Below are 20,525 nucleotides of genomic sequence, written 5' to 3'. Positions count from 1 at the left end.
AATTAGGACACATTTGTATGTGGTACTATAGTTCCTTCTCTCTGCTAAATTCATTTAAAAAAAAATAGGTTTAGTGATGAGGGCCGGGATGTAAGTTCACTGTAGAATGTGTGTCTATTATGCAAAAAGGCCCTTTGTTCAATCCCCGGACCATGAAATCCAGACCTGATGGCAAACACCTTTAGTCCTCACACTCACAACACAATGGCAGGGAAAACGGAAGTTCAAACTCATCCTGGACTATGTCAGCCCACCCTAGACTACATGAGACCATCTCCTTAAAGAGAAAGTCAGGAAGAGTGGGCTGAACACTGAAGCATGAGGCAGTGCAATCATCACATGAGCTGAGAAACTGACTGAGGTAAGGATCTCACATTGCACAGTGTAAGCCAATAAACAGTTCCTCTGGACTAATGCGGAATTCAGGACAGGGCCCCAAAGGCAAATGAAGTTATGTTTACCGTTAAACGAAATTAATCAGATGTCCCTCTTGGTTTAAATAGACAGGAGTTAATTCTGAGATTCCATTAGGAAAATACTAGTTTTCTCCGCATTGGACACATGGCCAAGTCTTTCCTAACAATGAACACGGTGACTGTAATAACATATTAATCTCCTCTTGCCATTGTAACAAATCACAACTTATAGGCTTAAAATACTTCAGATTTATTTTCTCATGGCTCTAGTGATCTGAGATCTAAAACCCAAGTTCTCTACAAGTCCGAGTGCCATTCTGGGGACTCCAATGGTGAATCCATTTTCTGGTCTTTTCCATCTTTTAGAGGCAGTCTGCAACCTTGGCCATAGGCACTTTCCACTCGGGAGCCCACACTGACTGGGGAACATTTCTCACAGTCCATCTCTCTAATTCTTCCCACCACTATTGTTCACATGGAAAGCTCTGTCACTATCCTGGGCATGTCCAGAGTTCAGGATGGTCTAGGACTCTGTTACAATGCATGCTTCTACCTTGACCTCCCTCTACCATACAACTAACACATCAACAGGTCTGGAAGTTAGGATGGAGATATGCTAAGAGTTCATCTTTCTATTCTTCACAACCAATATCAGAATGCCTCTGGCATGTTTGGACAACATTACGGTTCCCATAGAAATTTTCTGTATTTGATGTAAGTTTGAGTGAGTCTGTAAGACCGAATGAATAGGATGCTATTTTTGAAATCATTCAATGTCCCACAAAAGAATTCAGACAGTTTCATAAGGAATGATTCTCTTCGCATCAAAATAATGAGAATAGTTGCCATCATGTTTATGTCACAATTTGAAAGTGGCATGATTATAAGGTGTTTCCGATCCACAATGCATCCACTCATAAAGATAAACAAGACTCCACAGACAGTTTTTAGTGGCTGTTGCAAGGCTCGAACACCACAGCGCAGTAGAAGTACATTCAGTCGCCTCCTTGGAGTTTGAAAGTGGGGAGAGTGGAGCAGATACTGAGCACTGCAAAGGCATCGATAGGCAGGCGTACTGTCGTAGGTCACTACAACATCTGAAACCCCCCACTCTTTCACAGCCTGGGGCACGGAGGTTACCAGGACAACATAGCAACATCCTACCTTAAAATAAATAAGAAGTCAATGAAATCGAATGGAAGCTTAGACTTAGGGTCCTGAGGTTGAGCCCTGGCACTCTAGTTGAGACATGAAAATGTAAGAACAACAGGTCTATGAACATATGCACATCAAAGGCCATGCTCACGGCAAGTTCAGAGGTCAGGGATATGAAGCTTTAGAGGACATAAAAGGATACTGGAAGGATAGCACAGGACAAAGAGCACTTAAGCCTAGAAACCAAAGTAATAAAATACACCAGGACCAGTTAGCACCATATATTAGAGACCAAAAGATCCCAGTCATTTTATATCGAGGAATAAAATATCACTAGAATTTGAAAGGGAAGGCAGGGTAGGAAGTTAGCAAGAATGACTTAGACATTCTTTGCCTTAGAGTGTGGGACTCTCTCAGTAAGTGTGTTGCTATGATTTTTGTAGCAATACTACACACTAGACAAATGAAAGGCCTGATAAGATCACTTCTCTTTATCACACACACTGGACTGCTTGGGACTGACTGACATCATCCCCTCTGTTTTCGCCTTCTGTTTTCAACCCACAACGACATCCAGAACCATGTAAAATACCAAACACGTCAAGCATTTACTGGGAATCTAATATCTCTCAGCCTTCTCTTCCTTGATTGTAGTCTCTCTTCTTGGGTGACAGCAAATATAGGTGTTTGTTACCAGAATGAAGCTCTCAGGCTTGGGGCGGGGGGGGGGGAGAAGGGGGTCGGAGGAAGACAATGGAAAACAACACAGCAAAGCCATGTTTGCGACTCCTGACAGATGCTTTCATTTATCCTGAGCGTTCTTGTTGAGTTAACTATACAAATTTTTAATCATATAAATGTGGTGGTATTCTAGCCTCCTGTTCCTGATTATGCTTGTCTCTCAGCTGATTTCACGTGCCTCTGGCTCCTGGCACTGCGTGCCCATAAATACCACAGCTGGGGCTGCAGGAATCCCAGCCCATACCTGTTAAAAAGTGCAGCCTGTAGTCTCGAGTTTATTTTACTTATCTTTTGTGCCTTGTGTGGTGTTTTCCCAAGGCGGAATGAGAACCAGCAGTCGGAACATTTTTTTTCTGAGTCAGCAGCGCCATTGGCCACTGGCTCTAACACCATGAATGCCTGCTCTCCTTTCTTTCTCCATTTCTCTGTGGAATCATATGGTCACCATCCATCCATGCTCGGGATATTACAATAGGCAAGATTATAAGGCTTTATCCAAAGACCACTTGGTGTAAATCTTTAATAACTCACATGAAAGGACTGGTCTTGGTGAGAGGAGAAGCCAAGCTGTGGTTTGAGGCCTTGAACGTCTCTGGATATGGCTCTGGTTCTTGTGTTCATGGTTTCCAGTGACTGCTCAACGGTCGAGTCCTAATCAGACAGACAGACACATGGTAATCCTCTAGCCTTTTACTCAGAATACGGTAACAGACCAACACCCTTGTCATAGTCAAGAAAAACTTTGAAGGTGTAGAGTTTCATAGCCTTACTTGGACCTTCCAGATGAGAACCTGCGTGTTAGGACTGGAGGGAGACGATGGGTAAGGGCACTTGCCACAAACGCATGAGGACCCGGACATTGTCTCCAGCCCTCACAAATACAGCTGTGTGTGGTCATGTCCAGTCACGCAATTTCGGTATGAAGGGAGGTAGAGATAAGATACCCGGGCTTGCTAGCCAGCCAGCCTTGATATAGATTGAGTAAGAACCTCTATCTCAAAGAAGTAAACAGTGGTGAATCGAAACATTGGAAGTCCTCATCTAGCCTCCACACATGCACACACATGCACACACACACATGCACACACACACACACACACACACACACACACTTGCATACACACAGGGGTGCACACTCATACACGGACTTGAACACAAGTTCATGTTGAAGGATTCTTTGGCTATCCATACATATATTAACATTTGAGAAACATTGCTCCAGAATGTCATCAGACACCCTCTTTGGGTATAGAAATCACTGTAGATCGTAACTAGGAGTTAGTAGATAAAGGCAAGAAGAGAAAACAAGGAGTCTTGGGAAGCAGGAGGACTGTACTCCCCAAGCATGAACTGGTTGAAATTTCCTTCTTCCAAGCTGACTTTGAACTCAATACGCACAAAGGAACATCAAAGGCAGAGATGGGTCCTGTTAGAAATCTGTCTCTGTTATTTTTCTATTTCTTTTGTTGTGTTATTTGTACCATAAATTTTTCCACACCTTCCTAGTGGCTTTGTTTGTTTTATCATTTAAAAAGGAAAGCCCTTTGCCTTGTCGTTTTCCAGAAGTACTTTGAGGATAATATTCCCCTCCACTCTCCTCAAGATCTTCTAAACCCAACCTAATTCTTCACAGCATTCAGGAGCCATGTATCTTACTTATACAAAAACAAAAGGGTAGAAACCTATTTCAGATTTAAAAAACATTATCTTGGCTTTGCGACAGATTAAACGTAAAGCCATTAGGAGTCATTGAGATTCTAAAACTGCTTGAGGAAGAAAGACCCCAGACAAATACAACCTGGGCTTCTTATAAGTTTGTCTGGGGAGATGGGACAGTGGGCAGCCTGGAGACACATGCTCAGTTAAGGGCATAGATCCCAAAGCTACACAACTCACGAACATCGAATGCACCTGTTAGTCACTGCAGACACACAGCAGTTCCCCGTGAAGAGGATCTAGACAGAAGAGACAGCAGTAGATAACACACAATGATCACACAGGCTGAACATCTATGCATGGTTCAAGGGTGTTACACGTAGGAAGGATGTTTAGCCTACTGACCCACTTCCGTCTACACACACTGTCCTTGCCTATCCAATGAGCACAACGGCCATTTTCCACTTGATGCAGGCTTCTACATTTCGATCCCTTACTTTTTCCCCTATGGGCCACACCCCAATAATATCTGTTCATTGCTCTGTCTTTGTTTTTTTGGACTTCTGTACTCTCGTGAAAAAGGATGAACTTGCCAAGGGACCAATTTTAAGGATAAACAGGTTAGGCTTTTTAGCTTTCTAGATAGATCATTTTAAAAATATAGTCAAAATTTGAACCTAAATTGGCGACATTGTTTCTTTGTTATTTTGTCGTTGTCTCAACACTGGCCTCAAAAGTGTGATTCCCTTGCCTCAGCTTCCCAAATGCCAAGATGACAGATGTGAACCCCACACCCAGCCAAGGATAACGTCTTAAGCTTTTAAAATAATAACATTAAATTTTACAGCACATTTCTGTCTTTAAGCTGTTTTAAATTCTTAAAAGATCACTCTGTGATGGTTAAGGTGTTTACTGTTCTCTCACCCACTTGCAGATAAGACGTTAAGTCAAGGGTCAGACTTAATGGTGAGCACAGTCTGAAAGCCAGCTTTTGTAACCCTTAGATAAGTGACCCCAGAGGCACTTTACAGCGATCTCGTTGTTGTACTTCCTGGTTTGGTCTTGGTTTTTTTGTTCGTTCGTTTGTTTGTCTGTTTTTAGTAGAGACTCAAATATAAAATTATGACAAGTGTCTTCTCCCACCACTTACGGGTTTTCAGAATCAAATATCCTGAAAAGGCTACAGTCATGGAGGGCCTAGGTCTCAGGCCTGAGAGCTGGTCCTGGTTGGAAGAGAAGGCCATTGTGGCAGCAGCAGTGGGGAAGAGACAGGGAGGAAGTACAAGTCTTCTTGCTGCTTTAGCTTCCGCCCTTACTCTAGTGTAGGCTCATTTGCTGTTGAAAATGTGTCCTAGACAGTAAACTTAGCATTTCCTAAGATACCTACAAGTCGTGAGGGGGCTGTCAAGTGCTATAACCCTGCTATCCCCTTCTAGCAGGATCTTAGCAGCAGAGTCCGGCTGTTCCCAGTTCCTGAGACAAGACCCAGTGATCCAGGGGGCAGTGTAGCTCTCCCTTTCTGCTGTATGACTGCAGACTGGATACATGAGAAGAGTGTAGGTGCCTGCTATGAAATCAAACTCCAAATCTGTCAGCTGAACCCCTCCTACTTCCCGATCCTCCTCTCACCCCACCGCTCTCCTCTCTGTCCATGTGACAATGGACATCCACGCTGCCTTGTATGGTCGGTCTCTAGCGGACTCCTTTCCTTACTTACTGGCATTGTTCCTTGAGATTAGCTAAGGCCAGAGTTATTACATTTCTATTTCTCTTGAAGGACACTGTAAATTGTTTGAGCTTCTTCTACTTGGGCTGCATTAAACAAAGCTAAAAGACCTGCGTTTCCATCCTTGTTCATTCGAGATTGCATTTGAATTGCAGTTGTGAAAACAGAGAGGCCAAAAGGCTGGAGGCAGGGGTCAGAGAGAGTATATTTGAGTTGAATTGATGAAGAAAACCGTGTGAATGATGACATAGAAGATAATGAATGATGGAGAACAATAAGAGCTTAAACTTCTTTCAGAATCACCTCAGTGAGATCTTCACTAAGGTGAAAGATCTGCTAATGGAATCCATAGAAAAGAAAAGAAAATGGCTACCAATGTGTTTCTAAGTTTGCATAGTAAAAAGATATTCTTTAGAATATTAGATATGTTCAAATGGTTGATTTCTATTTTTAAAATTATATGTAATGTAATATACAATAGAGCACAGAGTCTACACAATATTCTCACAACCCTTAGAACATGAACTGCTAGTTCTTCGATTTAATTCAAGGATCAAATAAGTATATTTACTACTGGGGTTATCGATTTCTTTCCTTAACGTAAGCTGCAACCATACAGCAGTTTTAAAAATCAAATTCAATTCCCTTTGGAATAAGCTCTTTTTTGCTTCCTCCTTCCTCCTTCCTTCTATGTTTTTTTCTTTGCCTGTATATGTATATGTGTGCACACGTGTGTATATGTGTGCATGCATGTGTGTATATGTGTGTATGTGTGCATGCATATGTATATATGTGTGTAGATGTGTGAGTACATGTGTATATATGTGTGCGTTCATGTGTGTAGATGTGTAGGTCATATGTGTATATGTGTGCATACATGTGTGGAGGTGTGTGCATGTGTGTATGTGTATGCATGCATGTGTGTAGATGTGTAAATACCTATGCATGTGCAGGTCAGAAGTCCATATCAGATGTCTTCCTCTATCCCTTTTCTACCTTGTGTTTTGGTTTGATTTTGGTTTTGGTTTTGAGAGGGGCTTTCTCACTAAGCCTGTAGCTCACCTTACTGACTAGATTGGTTGGCCCGAGGTCTGCCCGCCTCTGCTCCAGCTGAGGTTACACATGCAGGCTTCCATAGGCAGCTTTTCCATGGGCAGTGGAGAGCCATGCATCCTTGTCTTTACCCAGAAGGACTTTACCCACCGAGCCAGTCTCCCGGTGCTGGAAGAGTCTGGCTGAATTTTCAGAGTTCACATCGCACTTCACACACACACACACACACACACACACACACACACACACACACACACACAGAATCCTGTTTCTCTTTTACTGGAATAGAAGACTATCTCAGAGCTAGTGCATGTTGAAACCTTCTGACCATAGCACATTAATTCCTGATAGCAACGTTTGTAAGAATTCCCCAACATATGAGGCTTCGCTTCACGGGTCTCTCGAGTACAGGACACCTCATGTGTCTTCCCAAGCCAGGTGGCCCAGACTTCCGGCTCCCATTATATCTCAAAGTGAATGACGGTCACGGAGTGAAGGAAATCACAAGTCATAGGCACGTTCTCCTAAGGGACATCTCGGCCTGAGATTGGTTACAAAATGTGACAAAGCCACCTTTCAGAGGAACGCTGTGGCTTCGAGCTTTTAGTCTGTAAGAGCAAACACCTCATCAGTCCGGACCTGGTCTCCTGGGCTGCTCTTGAGCCAAAAGTCTCCTGAGCCAAGCTTTCTCGCAAGATTTCCTGTACTTCCTGTCTCTGTGTGAGCCAAAAATACCCTGAGAATGACCTTTCTTGTGGTATTCTTGCACTTCTGCTCTGGGATGAACATAATCCCATACTGGGGGAATTTTTTTTTTAATTAAGAAAACATTCTCAACACATAGACCTTCAAATGAAGTAGGTCCCCTTTAGGGATGAAAATTAGAAGTGATGTTTGTTTGGCCTTAGCTCATCTCATTCATTCATATTCAAGAACCCAACGTTCTGTAACGTCTCTGGGATGTTTTTACAAGGAAATGTTTGGAACAGTATAGGAGATACAGTAGAAATGTATATTCCTGTCTTTTAAAAAAATCATCTTGTAGAAACCTACAAGGAAGGTCTGTGTTCTTAATCCATTAGCATCTGAGATATATCATATCATATATTTGTTTTCTTTGTTCTTAACCCCTTTGTTTCAAGGGTCAGGATATCCTGATGCTAAGTACTCTTGCAAAATAACCAAGCAAAAATAAAAATAGTCAAACACTTAGGAAACCCTTCAGTTCCTAAGTCAGGGAAGTTTGCGACTGAGGAGTGAGTTTAAGACATTATTCAGGAAGTATGGTGTGGGGTGCGACAGCCATCGAGATGTGCTTTGGAAGGGCTGTCAAACTGCAGACACATCCAATTGCTTTATAAATCCTTTTATCTCAACAGAGGGAGTTAAAGAAAGACATCTTTCAGATATAGTGCATCACCGACTTTTGCCTATTGGGTTGTATGAATATGTAGTTGTTATGAAAAAAAGCTGCAATATTTTAATAATAAAATTCTCAAAATAGTCATTCATAGATAGATGATAGATAGATAGATAGATGGATGGATAGAGGTATTGACCTTTTTTTCATCTACTAGAAAAGCAAGTTCACAGTATACTTTTTCATCCATAAGAAAAGAGAGGGAAAAAATTACTTAATTCATTATGGAAAACCAGACTTATTAACCGTAGCTTTAGAAGAACACCAACAACAAATAGTTGAGGTGAGCTCTACTGCTTTCAACTTCAAAAACAGAATAAAGCGAGGAGGGTGTCCCTGTGAGGATAAAACAGCCTGCAATGGTCTTTCTCCTTGCCCCCAAATCTCCTCCATGCTCCCCTAAAGAAACATCAAAGGACCGTGTGATCAACCAGCCGTAGGAATGGAGAGCAGGAGCTTGTACATCAGCAAAACTAAAGAGCCAAGCAAAACAAAGGCCTTTGCAGCACAGAGACACTGAGCTCGGAGGAAGGCAGGGTTGTTACAACGTCTTTCAAGAAAAACCCGGCCTTTCTAAGTGAACTGCAAGTTCAAATTGTTCCTACAAACCCAATTTGCTGGCAAAAACGCCACGCATAATACCACCCCACTTTCGTTTATGTCCAGGGCCTTTCACATAAGCGACAGGGGGCATTTCTGTTGCTGTGTTGGCTCTGACTTCCAGGGTCAGCGCCTTCATCTCTGAACCTCAGGAAACAAGAGGCCTGGCCCACAGTTGTCCTCAATTCTCCACTCAGGGGTGGGGACACAGTAGTCAGTGGCCCAGATATTAAGCCCACAGTGTGGTCTCTTTGAAAAGAATCATCCACGCTTTCTTTTTCAGGCCATTTATGCCCCCCCTACCAACACCCTTTAAAATGATGGCTACCCTTTGAAAATGGGTTTTTAACCATCCCGAGCCATGTGTCCAAGCTAAACAGACACCCTGTGCATATGCATAAGGACTTTGACACTTCCCGAATCCACTTCTTTCCAGTCAGCTTTGGAATGTGATTCAATGTTATTTCCTTCCAACTTGAAGGGCAGCTGAGGTTACAAAGGGATTTGACTAATGGACCAAAACCCGGTTAGTTTGCAGAGAACTTTGACAGTAAAGTGGGTGGGATCTGGAAGGAGGAAGGAGAGTGTTTGAACTGTGGTCCTTAGGATCAAGCCACCCCCATTCTGTGCAGTCCTGTGGGCCGACAAGGCAGGCCCCCAACCGGGCCCTCCAGAGAGACGCAGCTGGAGACGAACTCCAGAGCTCGACTTCCCGGTTTTGCTGAAAACTCCTTGGGATTTGAAGGACCAGAGTCTGGGAAGCTTCTAGGCGTCCTGTTGACCCCTCACCTGACATTTCCAGATAGATAACTAGCCTGTGAAGGACCCCCCTCAGACAGTCACGCAAAGCGGAGCCCCAAGTCTTTGCCTGAAGTCTTTCAAGGCTAAGCCACTTGACAAACTTGACAAGCAGAAAAGAAAGAAAGAAAGAAAGAAAGAAAGAAAGAAAGAAAGAAAGAAAGAAAGAAAGAAAGAAAGAAAGAAAGAAAGAAAGAAAGAAAGAAAGAAAGAAAGAAAGCAAGCTCGCAGCAAACAAAACAAGAGGAAGAGGAGGGAAGGCGAAGGCTCAAGCCTCCTCGATGGCTTTCCCACTCCCGCTGTCGTCCCAGCTGTAGCCTGGGATTAATTAAGTGCTGTGAATTCAGTGCCTGAGAGAGAAGAGGAAAATGCACTGTATCTCTAAGGAAGGAAGGAGTCCAGAGACGGTTTCTCAGCAGTGAGGAACCTTAGGCGTTGCAGCGTCTCGTCTCGTCGCCAGTGTTTTGTGCAGGGGCTGGGAAAGCCAGAGAGGCTGTGCCAGGCTGGAGGAGGCTTGTCTTTCCAAGGCTGGAGAGGATTTCACGCGGGTTTGCCTGCAGCTGCCCGGGAAGAAATTCCCCTCTGGTGGCAGCAGCAGCGGCAGCAGCAGCAGCAGCAGCAGCAGCAGCAGCAGCAGCAGCAGCAGCAGCAGCAGCAGCAGCAGCAGCAGCGACGGCGGCAGCCCTACCTCCTCTTCTGGGGAACAGGGCAGAATGCCTGTGCTAGAGCGCTACTTCCACTCTGCAGAACTAGGCAGACGGTGGACGGCCCCAGAAGCTGTGCTGCCCTCTTCCCTCGGCAGCAGGCCGGGGTGCCAGCAGGGGCCGCTACCCTGGGACTTGCCAGAGATGATCAGGATGGTAAAGCTGGTTTGGAAGTCCAAAAGTGAGCTACAGGCAACCAAACCGAGAGGTATTCTGGAAAATGAAGATGCTTTCCACGGCTTCCCAGGTAAACTGACTGTGGGGTGCAGAAGGTAATCCCCACAGGTCTCAACGCTCTGGGTCCAGCGCTTGGGTCAAGGAAGGGAGGCAAGGTGTGTGGACAGGGTTCAAGGGCTGACTTAGAAATGTTTGCTCTGTTGTAAAAGCATCTTTAAGTTAATCGTGATGGATGCAGAAGGAGTATTAGAATGGAAATCAACAAACCTAGAATAGGGGATCAGTCGGCTTGCTACAGGCTTGTCCTGCGGACTTAACCGTGTCAAACCTTCTGAGATTCAGACCCCCAGGGCAGAGAATGCAATCCGATCCTCGTTAATGTCCATCCTGCAGCTAGCATTTCCTGTTCGTAGTTGGAAGAGTCTCCAACAGAGTAATTTCCTTGAGTTGCGATTTGCACCCTCCAGGTTTTTAAGCATGCGACTTAGGTAGTGTGCTAATCGTGTTTCCAGAACTAAGTGTGGTCTGCAAGCTTTTTCAATCCTTGCAAATGAATCAAGGACTCTGCCTCAGTTTCCTCCTTAGCAAGTGGTAAATAATACCTTACAGAGATTAGAAAAGCTCAGGTCATCCATGAGTGTGGAGATGATGACTCAGAACGGCTTTTTCGTGTCCTAAGAATGTGCTGTTTGGGATGGGACAGTCAGTTGGTCCTTTCCTGTATGTCTAACTGGGAAGGGAGGCCAAGCTGCCACAACTGGTGACCGGGTGCTCCCTTCCTCTGGAGAATCTGTTGGTGAGTGTTTGGAAAGCAGTGGGTTCTTGGAGAAGAAAGCATAGGAGTGTGTTTATGCCTTCTAACTCCTGGACATCTCCATGCAGTGGAATCCTGACGTGCTATCCACAGTCAACAATGGGACAGACAGACCAAAAATTATCTCCCCTCTGCTCTTGGAAATGGGCTGAGAGTAACCCTCCCCCTCCCCTCCCCCCCCCCGTTTTGTTTTAAGTAACTTATTACAGAGAGGTTTGTTGTTTGTTTCACGTGACGTTGCCAAATAGTTGATAAAAATTATTATTGAAAAATAATGCTGGGGGCGGGGGAGTCTGTAAAGAAGAAAAGAAACTAATGTTCTTTAATAAACAGTGATTTTGAGCAGTTAGGAAGGAGAAGTGAGGCAGTCAGCCTGAGGTCTGTGTGGCATCTGCAAGCTGGAAGCCAATGGAAATGAGTCTTGGTCAGAAGAACTGAGGTAATGGGAAAGTCGTTCATATGTCATGAAGCAGGGCACGGGAGACTGAAGCCACCTAGGCAGGCCATGCAAGCGGGGTCCCACAACCGTGCTAACCCTTGCTTTGTGTCACTGACTGAGAGGATTAAAGTTCAGATTTCAAATGATTCCCTTCCATAAAACTTCCACACGCATCGCTTGCCACCGTGTCTGTAGGGAAAGGTGTACATCACACCACCCTTTAGATGTCCTGTGGACAGATGTCTGACCCTGGAAGCGCTACCCACCCTGAGCCTCTCACACCTCCCCCTTGCCATCCCTTAACTCACAACTGGAGAGAAAGCAGCGCCCACCACATCTGCTTCACCTGGCCTCCTCCAGGATGTCTGTCTGCCTCGTCTGCCCCCCTATCCCCATCCCATTTCTCCAGTAAAGAAAAGTCTCATGATTTCTGATGTGATCCGGGGCCAAGATGATGAACCTAGACATGAGTATCTTTGCCTTCTAAGTTGTCTTCTCATGCCTGCCTTCTTTTTTTTTTTTTTTTTTTTTTTTTTTTGGTTCTTTTTTTTTCCGGAGCTGGGGACCGAACCCAGGGCCTTGCGCTTCCTAGGTAAGCGCTCTACTACTGAACTAAATCCCCAGCCCCCTCATGCCTGCCTTCTTGCCCTCACCCTGTCTCTGGCCACTGCCTGTGTCTTCTCTACAAGCCAGGTGCTCTCCAAAGACATCGCTCCCGCCATTAAACCTCGGCAGTAATAGCCTGGGTTGTTTTCGGTTGTGTATGGGGTGGGGTGGGGGAGATATGGTAGAAAGCACCAAAATAAATGCAAACTACATGAACCCCACCCCCCACCCCATCACTTACCTCACAATCCTCAGTCAATGGAAACTTGACAATCTTATTAAGAAACTATGCATCAAGTGGTGCCGACCTCCAAGTCTTGCCCTGTTCTTAGAATGCCTTTCTTAGGCCCACCCAACCGAGAATGTTCTATTCAAACTACAAAGTCAAAGTCAAGCAGCCCTGCCCACCACCCCCATCTTCCCAGAAAGCAACTGGTGCGTTGCACGCAACATTTTCCCGTGCTATTACTGAAAACGGGGACGGTCAAAATTATAAATTCTGTGTCTATTTTGACTGCCTGTGATAACAGATGATTAGGTTAAAGTGTTTAAAATCCACGAAATTGCAGAAACTCTGTAAGCATCAGGACTCTAGAGATGAGAATGCTATAGGCAACCGTCAGAAGCCACAGGGCCCCTTCTCCCTTGGAAAAGGCGTATTTGTGCTCACGCTTCCTTAGACAGTCCTAGAACTCTGTCCTTTATGGTGAAACATTTGAGGTATTTCCTTAGGTAATAAAAGGAAGAGCCAAAGGAAAGCTGAGAGAAAAATAACCGTTCATGAGAAACTCAAAATGAGCCACAGTGAATCGCAAGCCACGGAAAGCAGAAGAGGGCAAGGAATGTCTAGAGAAGTGACAGGTCAGCATGCCCTGGGTAGCTGCTGTAAGGAGAGGGCTGGAGGGAACTTTCATGACATATGGGAAGGCATGGCCGTGTAGGGAGTGACCCTAAACTGGGCAATGTGCAAGATGCCGCTCACTCTCGAAAGGTGTTCCCAGAGAACTACTAGCAATCGAATAACCGAAGTGAGAAATACCTCTGCAGTTTGTTTCGTCTTCGTTTAATCACGAAACCCTCTCAGGCTCTTTTTTCCTTTCTTGAAACGAAAGATCATCTCGTTGGCTACACCCTGGGCTTCAGAAATGAGGTGAACGGTTCAGAAAGACTCAACATTTGTCCCACCACCCCCCCTGAGCAGGATCCCAAGAGTCTGAGTCACAAGACTTTTGCACGATCAGAACACACGCTGGGAGTTTAGAGTCACACTTATAAGTGGGATGTGATTTCCGTAGTTACCTGCTGTTGGGGCAAAACTCATTCAAAAAGAAAACCTCAGTCAAAAACCTCATTTTTATATTTAATTTAGGCTAAAAGTTCTTTACTGATGTGTGTTGCGTCTTTGTCAGAGTGTGTGTATTTAACAAAAATAATATTTACCTGTAAAGACAAGCCCGAGGTTGGGGATTTAGCTCAGTGGTAGAGCGCTTGCCTAGGAAGCACAAGGCCCTGGGTTCGGTCCCCAGCTCCGAAAAAAAGAACCAAAAAAAAAAAAAAAAAAAAAAAAAAAAAAAAAAAAAGACAAGCCCACAGACTATTAGAGGGAAGCTAATTAACATAGGTGGTTATCTGACTGTTGGCTTTAAGAGTCCTCTGCATCTGAAACAGTACAAGCGTGTCAACTTCCAAAACGTTCAAATGCCATTAAAATTTTCAAAACAAAAACAAAAAAAACCTCAATCAAGCCAGTATAACAGTATAGAAGGGGACCTTTAGCTTTAGGTTGAGGCCTCAAGCACTGGGGAGCTATGGGGAACAGTCCTGATTGGTCCACAAAGCTTACAGCAGAGCTTAGACAGCACCAAAGATGGGGGTAGGGGTGAGTGGTGGGTGGGAGTGGGCAAAGGATCACTGGTTTCCCAGATGCTAGGGGTACAAACATTGCTACAGTTTGATGCTTGTCGACAGTGAGTGGAAGTTCAGATGCCTCTAGCAGAGCCTGTCCTTGCTTGAATAAATAGTTTGAGATTCAACCAAAGGACTGCAAACTCTATGTCTACTTTCTTTCCCTTCCGGAGTCTCCGACCTAAATTGTGTATTATACCTTAGTTATTTATTAAATCTGTTCTCATTTTAATAGGTGTTGGTTGCAGAAAAAAATGTGAAAGCGCAGGGCTCGCTTGAAATAAAGAACACAGCACATTTCCTTTTCTATCTCTCGCTTGTCATGTACTTCAAGGAGAATACAAATATCAGGAGTGCACTCGATACCTAGCTCTGAACAGCAAATGACAGACAGACAAGAACATCTCCCAAAGGGCTCCGATTCCAGAACTCCACAATTCAAATCGACACTTAAGCTAGCATTTAAAGGTGTCTTAAGTAACAGGCGTGGCATAAATCACATTGAAGAGTGAGCATTTTAATCATTGTGATTCAGGGAACATTTATCGGACGCTTCGTGTATGCGATGGGCGACATTAGCTGAATGATGAATCGAGGGTTTCACAAGAGAAGAACAGTAGTGCATTTATGAATCTGAGCGCTGTCTGTAGCTTCGGTGTGGAAACAGGCACTTGCTAGTTTAAAGGTCTCCGTCCACTCAAAATATTGCCGGGAAAGCTGGTAAAACAAAACGCACTCATAAAAATTCATGTGTACTTTCAAGCGCTCATCAGGGCTTAATGATTTCACTCAAAACAGAACAAATTGCTTTGAGGAAAGAATCAATTAGCCTCAACGGGGGATAAACTGATACTAATCGGTAACATTTCTCTAAGGCTACTTACCGCCTGTGGACATTAGCCTATTAACCTACATTTGGTCTCTGGCTTTAGCGAATGATGTCATTGATGACGTCATCTGCCCTTTAAATGGAACATAAGAGCAAATCAAAGCCAGAAGACAAGCCAGGTATGCTGGATGATGCTGTGACCCCAGCATTTGAAGGCTGAGACAAGAGAATCACTGTGACTTTGAGGCCATCCTGGAGAAGTCTCAGGCCAACCTGAGCTAGAGAATGAGGCTTTGCCTCACAAAAAAAAAAAAAAAAAAGTTAAAAGTAAATAAAAATGGAGGAGAAAAGGGAAAAAGAAAAAGAACTTTGAACCAAACATGTGCTTTCCATAAATTCGTTTTTCTGAATGACAGACCTCCAAATATAAGACAGTTTTCTCCTGCTCCCTAATTACAGTTGGCTCCAAGTCCTTGAGGGAGGCTTAAGAGACAGACTGTAAGCACAGACGAGATTTAAAGCTCTTTAAATCCTGCATGCACACCGATGGGCCGTGAGACCTTGGGCATGTCAACCCCATGGTAGCTCGGTCTCTCTTTTATAAAAGGAAATGGTAAAACAGGGGTCTTCATATAAGGTTATTAAGAGGATTAAATGGACAATATGGCCGAGTCGACCTGGAAAGACCTTAAACACTACTCCGTCCTTGGTAAACACTCTATCATACGCACGCAGAAGCTCTACCCTGATGCTCTCACACCCTCCTTCCTCCGCTCACTCGAGGGGCCCGGCCTGGCCTGGACTCCTGTCGGTCTATCTGGAATCTTGCTCTTGCCTCCAACAACGAAATATACCCCATATATCTCTTCCTTCAACTCTAGGATCTCGATCACCATAACCTCATCTCTCCTTTCTTCAAAATCCTTCAGTGATTCTTCCAGTGATTGCAAAGAAAACTCTAGATTTTTCATCCTGCATAGAACTGTCCGTTCTCTGGGGCAACCTCATTATCCCAGGCCTGGTTGTCATTGATGACCTCTGAGCTCTCCTTCTCCTCTTCAAGAATCCCACCATCCCCTCTCAACTCTCCATGCATTGTCACCACTCCTTAAATTAAATTTCTTCCAGGGTCCCAGTTTCCCCAGTCTCTAAGACAATATCCACATTCCGGGCCCTTCACAAGGCCTTCCTAAGATTACCGAACTAAAGGATGGTTGGCCCTCTATATTTGTGGGGCTCGCCCATGGGGACTCCATCAATTGTGGATTGAAAATACAAATAACGAAATTACACCTGCACAGGACATATACAAACTATCTAAGAGCTCTTTACACTTTGTTCCAGTATTGAGATTATATGAGAGATGGAAATGGTTTGAAGAAAGCAGGAGGATATGCATACATAAGCCATGTGTCAACCAACACTTAGCCATTTTCCCCAGGGACGTGGACATACATGGGTTTTGTGGCCACATGAAGTCCTAGAGTCCACCATGGCCGTGTGCCTTCACAGACCTTCGCAGAACTTCGCTCAGACTTATTTCACAGGCAAAACATTTTATTTTGTTATAACTTGTGCTCATCTGCTTTCTCCTCGAGTCTCTGTTCTCTGAAAGTCTAGAGAACATCCTATTTTCTTTGTATTCTCCCTAACATGTTTTTCTTGTCAGCCACTCAATGCATTTTGATATGTGAGAAATGTTATCAGAAGGAATAAAATCATTTACAGGCTGTCATTAAGAGCATAAGCGAGTACCTCTTCTCCAAGAACAGATAATTCAAGAAACAGGAATTGGCGTTCTCCCTTTTAGTGGAGTCGTTTATAACCTCCTATTCTTATGGCGGATTGGGATTAGTCATTATAGCTTTTAAAAGAAAAGAATACGCAGGAGTGAATTTCCAAATTCGAAACTGATGTACAATAATACTTTGTTCAAGAGAAGTTGTAATTAAGCACAAATGCACAATCGTTCTAGGCGTGCTTGTCTAATTCTCAAGTAAGTACTATGTTTAGATATCTCGTATGATAGACAGAAAATTTCCCAAGCAGCTTTGGTTTGGCGTTGATTTTTGTTGGTTGTTGTTGTTTTGTTTTGTTTTGTTTTTGACTTTGGTTTGGTTTGGTTTTATAAGTACCGCTCAGCACATTCCCCAGCATGGTTTCAAAAGCAGATTATGCGGCCTGGTGGTCACCTGGTCCTACCAGTGAGCTTTCAATGTTGCTGAAGGTCGTTCCTCCCATGCCCTCTGCTCTTTGCTGGAAACAGTCTCGTTTCCTCTCCTTCCTTCATGCTTGCTTTAAACAAGCCCCCGTTTAACTGCGTGGGAGCACTGACTTTCCCACCGAGCTAATCTCTAAAAGGAAAACCTGGGCAGCAAGGACACAGGAGCACCGAAAGCTCCTCCATGGTTTTTAACGCGAAAAAGCAACTGACAGTGTGTGCTCTGTCCTGGTGTGCCACATTCCCTGGCTTCGGTCATCAGTAAGCAGAGCTCATCTCACCCTAGTGAAAACAGTGAGCAGAGCTCACTCAGTACCTGGACTCTATACGCCATAGTCTACAGATACACGCAGCAATATTCCTTCCCCTTCTGTCTTGGCATTTCCATACATTTCTCTCTGGAACTGACATCTGTCTCTAAGATGTTGAGAAACTGCTCTAAGAGACAAGTTTTATATCTTTATACTTGCCCTAAATTTCCTCGAACTACAGATTTCAACACCCCCCCCCTTCCAAGTGTGTCTAACCGAAGCCTTCCTGAATGTCTTGAATGATTTGCTACTTTACCAGTGACGCTTCTCAGTCCGGGGAAGCTCTAGAGCCAGCAGATCCCATGTTATCCCTAGTGGCAAGAGAAAATTTAAAATCAGCCGAACCCTGCACCTGAGTGTTGCTTAGTCAATATGACTTATTTTACTTAGATTCCTGTACATATGTGAAACTTATTTCTGCCCCCACCCCAGCCATCACACACACACACACACACACACACACACACACACACACACACACTTCGGCAACCATCTCAGGATTTTGACATCAGAAAGTTCAGCTGAATGCACTTAAAACATGAAACGAGATACTTTTTATTGATTTGTTGTTTTTCTTTTGCAGGGGTAAGGGTTGGGGGTTCTCTGTGGTGGAGTCCTGGCTGTCCCAGAACTCACTCTGTAGACCAGGATAACCTTAAACTCATAGAGGTCCTCCCGAGTGCTGGAACGAAAGGTGCACTACCACTGCCTGGCAAAACAAGACTTGATTTAATAATGCCTTTCTGGCTGGTTTCCACACTAAAGTTGTGGTTTTCTATCTGTCACTAATGGGAACTGTGTCACAATCAGGGAGTGTCTTCTGCTCGGCCCAGGTCTGTTAGGCTTTTCACTGTTTGAATGTGTGTGTTGGAAATGCCCCTGCCTTCTTCCCCTCCTTCTCTGACTCCTAACCTCTAGGCAATAGGAAACACCGAGAGAAGCTACCAGAACTGTAGCAGGGACCTAGATATTCTCCTAACTTTGGAATAGGAGTCAGAGTTGTCTCTTTCAAGAGGGCTGACTTGAGAGATGGCCACTGCCCGTTTCTCTTACTGGATGTGAGAAGATCTACTTCCTTTGAATGGCGACCCACCAACCCTTCTTTTCTTGGATCTATGTCTAGTTTCTAGACACATATAAGCCGAATTGATGTACAATCAGGAAATGATGAGTTCTTAGATATGTAAATTAGAAAGCAAATTCTTTCTGCCCTCTTTAAAATAGAAAGGCCCAATTTCTTGGTTTGGTGACACAGGCATGGCAAAACATGAATAAACATCATTGAATTTTTTTTTAAAAAATGAAAGAAATTTTTAAATGTTTCAAATCCTCCAAAAACATACAATTATCCTCTGAGGCTACAGAACGCAAAATAGTGTTTAGATCACATGCAAGTATTTAGTTTCTTATACTACACAATGACCAAGGATCAACGATGTATTTCCAACCTAGGAGAAACTGAGGTCTAAATTTACCGGTTAGTTATTCGTGACATTCAGAAAAGAATCATCAAATTTCTCCTATAAAGCAATCTGGTTGAATTGGATTGGATTGGATTGAATGTTTTGAGTGCATAGCATGGTGCTATAATACTGAGAACAGAAAGGAGAGAAGAAGTTATGGATTATTAGAATATACAGACACACAGGCTGCTTGTGCTATAGAAGTAGAATGGAATTGTTTTATAATACATAAAAAATAGTCTGCAGAAACAAGACGAACAGGAGCATCTTTCATTTAAATTTTAGTGGCTATCAAGTACAAGGTATTTTCTTCAAATTCTTAGAAAATTAAAACCCATGAACAAAAGATACTCGAGTAGATGAATAAACAGAAACAGAGAAAATGGATAAAATAGAGGCAATATATGATATTACAGAAGCAAAATCTACAACTGTCAACACACAAGGGAGTGATTAACCCAGTCTGTACAGTGGCCAACAAGGATCAGAAGGAAAGTAAATTGTTTTGAGATGTTACCTAGGGAAGGTTATACATCTGCAGGTGAAGAAGAGATAGAAGATCTCTACTGTCTCTTGGATAGAAGAGAATGGAGAAAAACTACAGGAGTAAACACAAGGACTGCTGGGGAATGAAAATTGCAGCATCAAGGATGGGACGCAGGTGAGGTTAGAAAAACAAGAAGTCGGGTTGTCTACAGGTTGGCCTGCTTTTCTGAGGAGTATAGCTTCCAGACGACGAGGAGCATTCATGTCATTTTAGTGGGACGTGAGGAAACAGACTTTCCTGTTAGACCGCTGATACAATGGCGGCCTGTGAAAAGGAAGGCTTGGGATAAAGAGATCCTGACGAAGGAATTTGTAACTGTTAAAGTTTACTATTCAGTATCCTCACTGGTATATGTTAAGCTTGACATGGTAAATATTTTGACTTTGGTTCCTAATAAAACACACACACACAGAGAGAGAGAGAGAGAGAGAGAGACAGAGACAGAGAGACAGACAGACAGACAGAGAGAGACAGAGAGAGAAACAGAGAGAGACAGAGAGACAGAGACGGAGATAGAGGGAGAGGGAGAGAGAGAGACAGACAGAGAGAGACAGAGACAGAGAGAGAAACAGAGAGAGACAGAGAGACAGAGACGGAGATAGAGGGAGAGAGAGAGAGAGAGAGAGAGAGAGAGAGAGAGAGAGAGAGAGAGAGAAATATTATACAAATAATTTTACTATGTAGTCCATCCATCCTAAATGTCTGAATTCTTGAGTCTTCTACCTAGAGCTGCCAGTCCGGAGTGTTCATTTCCTCCTCAAGTTCAGGCTGGTGTTTGACTTTATTCCTCAAAATCTAAACAGAGCCTTTGCTTCCTATGACCCTGTCATATTTCCTCCTGTTTCGCAATTGCCCTTTAAAAACGATTTTTAAAGAACAATTCCTCCAAGGAAAGGTGCAAAAGAATGGATGATAAAGTACATAGTAGAAACAGATTTTATGTC

General features: G+C 43.7%; 2 protein-coding genes across 4 annotated transcripts in view; one reads left to right on the top strand and one right to left on the bottom strand.

Moving 5' to 3' along the window:
* LOC134484963 (uncharacterized) overlaps positions 1-12,685 on the bottom strand; it is a 65,679-nt gene extending 52,994 nt beyond the window's left edge. The window contains exons 1-2 of one of the 2 annotated variants that reach the window (XR_015649104.1): positions 12,547-12,685; positions 2,844-2,963 (exon numbers count right to left, since the gene is read on the bottom strand). The gene's annotated coding sequence lies outside the window, so the exon portion shown is untranslated. The remainder of the gene's footprint in view (positions 1-2,843; positions 2,964-12,546) is intronic. The other variant, XR_015649097.1, reaches the window with a different exon arrangement.
* Positions 1-20,525, top strand: part of Pde7b (phosphodiesterase 7B) — a gene marked incomplete at its 5' end in the record, with an annotated part of 314,454 nt that overhangs the window by 155,005 nt on the left and 138,924 nt on the right.

The sequence above is a fragment of the Rattus norvegicus genome, chromosome 1, assembly GCF_021556685.1.
Source record: "Rattus norvegicus strain SHRSP/BbbUtx chromosome 1, alternate assembly SHRSP_T2T, whole genome shotgun sequence".
In the NCBI taxonomy this organism is placed as follows: Eukaryota; Metazoa; Chordata; class Mammalia; order Rodentia; family Muridae; genus Rattus; species Rattus norvegicus.
The sequence above is the reverse complement of the archived record's forward strand: the minus strand, read 5'-3'. Positions and strand labels throughout refer to the sequence as shown.